This window comes from Brienomyrus brachyistius, chromosome 9 (genome assembly GCF_023856365.1).
Source record: "Brienomyrus brachyistius isolate T26 chromosome 9, BBRACH_0.4, whole genome shotgun sequence".
NCBI classification, from domain to species: domain Eukaryota; kingdom Metazoa; phylum Chordata; class Actinopteri; order Osteoglossiformes; family Mormyridae; genus Brienomyrus; species Brienomyrus brachyistius.
The window spans coordinates 4,314,783-4,319,675 of record NC_064541.1 but is presented as its reverse complement, the minus strand read 5'-3'; the positions used below and the strand labels follow the sequence as shown (position 1 = coordinate 4,319,675).

At 41.9% G+C, this 4,893-nt stretch overlaps 1 long non-coding RNA gene across 1 annotated transcript; it reads right to left on the bottom strand.

The window, feature by feature from the left end:
- Nucleotides 1-2,034: 2,034 nt before the first annotated feature.
- Nucleotides 2,035-4,154, bottom strand: LOC125748372 (uncharacterized). The gene is made up of 3 exons (XR_007399531.1): nt 3,405-4,154; nt 2,787-3,063; nt 2,035-2,534 (listed from the first exon to the last, which is right to left on the bottom strand). It is a non-coding gene; the product is annotated as an uncharacterized LOC125748372 (long non-coding RNA).
- Nucleotides 4,155-4,893: the final 739 nt, after the last annotated feature.

Here is a 4,893-nt window from a genome sequence, read left to right as displayed (position 1 = left end):
TCCCACAGGCCAGAAAGGCCCGATAAGACTCCTTCTTCAGCTTGACGGCATCCCTTACCACCGGTGTCCACCAGCGGGTTCGGGGATTACCGCCGCGACAGGCACCGACCACCTTGCGGCCGCAGCTCCGGTCAGCCGCCTCCACAATGGAGGCACGGAACATGGCCCATTCGGACTCAATGTCCCCCGCCTCCCCCGGGATATGGGAGAAGTTCTGCCGGAGGTAGGAGTTGAAACTCTCCCTGACAGGGGATTCCGCCAGACGTTCCCAGCAGACCCTCACTATACGCTTGGGCCTGCCAGGCCTGGCCGGCTTCCTCCCCCACCAGCGGAGCCAACCCACCACCAGGTAGTGATCGGTTGACAGCTCCGCCCCTCTCTTCACCCGAGTGTCCAAAACATGCGGCCGCAAGTCCGACGACACGACTACAAAGTCGATCATCGAACTGCGGCCTAGGGTGTCCTGGTGCCAAGTGCACATATGGACACCCTTATGCTTGAACATGGTGTTCATTATGGACAGTCCGTGACGAGCACAGAAGTCCAATAACAAAACACCGCTCGGGTTCAGATCGGGGGGGGCGTTCCTCCCAATCACGCCCCTCCAGGTCTCACTGTCGCTGCCCACGTGAGCATTGAAGTCCCCCAGCAGAACAAGGGAGTCCCCAGGAGGAGCGGGTTTGTGTGTGTGTTTGTTTTAATTTAAAAAAATTAAAAATGTGACTTTAATATATTTAAGATAGAAGTCTGGTGGAGACACACACACACAGACAAACACACACATATAAGGGAATTAAATTTTAAATGTGATTTTGAGCACCACTGAGGTAAGTGGTATGACAATTAATCACTAAAAAATAAAAATCACTAAAAACATAAAAGATAGAGGTCTGGTAGAAAGACATATGTGACCTGCATATATATATAAATAATTAAAAAATAATGTGCTTTGGATAGCCCTGCATGTGCATCACAGAGGTGCAAACCAGCCATTAAGGAAACAATAGCCCTGGGCTGGCAAGACTATCCCAGGAATGTGTCCCCTCATCTCAGATGGAGATGTTCCCTGCTTGAGTAAATGACCTGCCTGATTGCAATGGCGATGACTCACAGGTAATTTGTAACTAAATAGTTGGATTAAAAATATTTGCATCATTGTAATTTATCCTTATTAGTGACTTTCAGTTGAATTCCAGTGATCATCTCCATTGTTCAGTGCTCAGTGCTTTGGATAAATGACATTTAAAATGAATATATAGGTCACTGATAAATGTGAATTATATATAAACATCCATGATGAATCTTGCAAGAAGTGAAATATTATTCCTGATGCATTAAATATATAAGGGTTTGTGTGTGTTTGTTTTAATTTAAAGCAATTTAAAATGTGACTTTGATATATTTAACATCGAAGTCTGCTGGAGAGACACACACACACACATTTGATGCTGCTGCAGATCAGGCCTGACCAGTTGGGCTATTTTTACTGAATACATTGCTTTGAAGTCTGTGATTTTACTATGGATATCTTGCTAATTCCCTTGCAGACTGTAAAATGAAAGCATGATTCCTTTCAGGCATCTGTTTCAGGCATCTGTACTGATTGTCAGGCCCTTCCAAAGTCTGTGTCCCCTCATCTCAGATGCTGATGTTAACAGCTTGAGTAAATGACCTGTGGGTCATTATACACATTATATATGTGTATAAAATATATTTATACACATCAGGATGGCCCACCCGAAACTGCAAAGTGCAGACAAATGTACAACCTACCCTACATAGTGCACTACGTTTACTTTGTTTGTACCATGAGTTCTGTCTTTGCACCTTATCTGTTTGGCACTATATGTCGGTCATTCCTGTTATTTAGTGATTTTTCTGTCCCCATGGTTTACTTACATTTTCTTTAACATGAGTCACATATTTAAAGCAAATAGCTTATATATTTAGGTCTTTGTTATCACGTAAACAGATATAATACATATTAAAATACCATTTTGTATATACACACCATTTTCTTGATATATGCAATAAGGCTGCCATGATTAGTCGACGTAGTCCATGACATGTCTTTCTTCAATATCACTACGTAATTATTGGAGTAGTTATTCTCTATAACCCTGCAGTGACATACAGCTTGTTGTTGTCAAAATTAAACTTAAATTAAACGCTCGATGTGATTTTCTGCAGGAAAATTAATCACTTAGATTGATCGACCAATCATTAAAATAACTGATAGATTAATCAGTAGAAAAAAAAACAGCTCTAGCTACTTATTTGTGCATGAATCTCCTTGCGTCAGAGGAAGCTGGAAGGGGGATGTGACCTTTATGAAGTAGAGTGAGACAGAAGAGCTGTAAAATAAATGGTTATGCTAACTGCAGTGAGGCCTCTTTCACGCAGCCCTGCTCAGTCTGTCTAGTCATACCGTGAGAGTCAGTTAATCAAGGAGGTTTGGATTGTCTGCTGGGAACCTGTACAGCCGGTGGTTTGTAATGCTGATGGCCTCTTCTTCACCTGGGCTTTGCTGCCACCTGCTGGTCAAAGATTAAAATTGGTTTATTCATTAGTGAAAGTAAAAATCTTATTGCATTGCTTAATTCTTATAAATTGTATATTTGTCATTATTTTGATTTAATATATATTCCGATTGAATTAATATTATACAAATATTTCAAAATTAAATGTAAATGGTTATGGTTTTCAGATCACAGCTCCCCCTCAGAGCCCACCAATCAGTGACCATCTTGTAGTATGATGAAAGACATGAAATCAGGATCGCTCACTTTTTTCTCAGCCTGTAACGTCTCTCCTGTATGCCCTGTTGCTGTACCACAGTTCCTCCTGTCATCGGAAGCAGCACCAGCACCTGCCTGCCATCACCTGCCCACTTTGAGACTCAAATCTTAAAATACAGACAGTGTGAATTGGGACCTTGCCATTTTGCTCATATCACTTCCTGTTCCGGCACTTGGAGGATGGGCTTCCCCTTTGAGTCTGGTTCCTCCCAAGGTTTCTTCCTCCTAGGGAGTTTTTCCTTGCCACTGGCTTGCTCTCTGGGGGCTTTGGGCAGGGATAAGGTAAAGTGCTTTGAGACAATATAATGTTGTGAAAATGCACGACAGAAATAATATTGAATTGAATTGAAATGAATCACACTAGCTTGTCTCAGCTGACAGCAGCTCTTACTTATTTGATAAGGGGTAAGGGGAGAACGATATCACATACCTACATCAAAAGAAATTTACATATAAAATAATGTATTTTGTAAACTGGTATAATACACACTGAATGGGACCTATTATGCTTTTCCCTTTCTATTAGTGTGTTATATGGCTTCAGGTGCATGTAAACACTCTGCAAAGTCTTAAGACGCAAAGTACATAGCAAAGGGAGTAACTCACCACAGAAACCACTCCTCTCATCTGCCTAAAACACCTCATTGGAATTCCAGCCCTTACTTTCACAACATGATGACGTCTCTTCATAACACAATCCTTATTGGCTGCCTACCTGCAAGGATACGTCTGCAAGACAGGGGAATGAAGGGTAAGCCAACCAATCAAACCACACTGGACTCATTGGGGGTGGGATTAGACAGAGGGTGAATAGAGATGTGCATTAATGAGAAAAGATATGTGTTTTTGGAACACTGAAGCATGCAAACTCTATTCTAGTAGAGCCTAAAAATAAAATTTGAAACTGAAACTGAGAATAATAATGCCCCTTTAAGTCACAGTAGGTTGTTGTCCATGGTGCTGAAAACCCAGATTGGCACATTTTACATAAAATTCCTTTATCTAATTTAAATATAACCCTCTTAGTTTGTTGGCAGTGATGCTGTGAAGTCTACAGAGGTTGGTATTCAAAGGATTACAGTGGGTAATAGGTGACATAGAGTGACATAGAGTGATTTGATGACCACGAAGTGTAATTGTACAGTGGCCACTAGTGTAAACGAATGTCCAGAATGTCCAGTGTGTGTGTAAAAACCATATGTGTGGGTCAGTACTGTGTGGTGGTGTGATTAAGAGACCGTATTGCCTGCGGGAAGAAGCTCCTCCTCAGTCTCTCTGTGTTGGCCTTCAGGGAGCGGAATCGCTTTCCTGACCTCAGAGAGAACAGTACATTATTGGGATGGCTGAGGTCCTTCACAATCTTCTTGGCCTTGGTCCAGCACCGCCTGCTGTAGATTGAATGCAGGTCAGGGAGCTCGGTGCGGATGGTGCGCTCAGCTGATCGCACAACCCTCTGTAGAGCTCGTCTGTCCTGCATGGTGCTGTTCCCGAACCAGGTTTCCTCCCAGAGTACGTGCAGATCAGTTGCATTGGGGAGTCCATACTGTGATGCTGAGTGAGTGTAGTAGGAGTTTGAGAGATGAAACTCCTGATGATTTACTCCCTCGGCTAACTAACCAGAACAGGATCATACCAATACCAAAATTATAAGTTTATAAATGTTTTTCACTACCCTGATTCATTCAGTTATTTCTGTTTATGTATTTGCTTGGGGGGTGGAATTAACAAACAAACAAACAAACAAATATTGAGGGGGATGTGTCAGAGGTGATAGAATCAGTGGAAGAATCTAAAAAAAAAGTCATGATTTTTTTCTCTCCAAAACATAATGCACAAAACCCTTAAGTTAGGTAAGACACTGACATGTTATGACAGTAGCATGATGCAGAGGAACAAACAGAAGGAAAAATCAAACTAAACCTGAGTCAACTAGGACTAATTACACTAAATTAAGTGGAACACACAAAATACCTAAAACCACTTAATAAACAAACAACAAATATTGCATTAGATAAACTATACTGATGCCTGAGAGAAGTTGTTGTGCAAGCTGCAGCAAGTACGTAGGGCACAGGTGCAGAGACACTACATATAG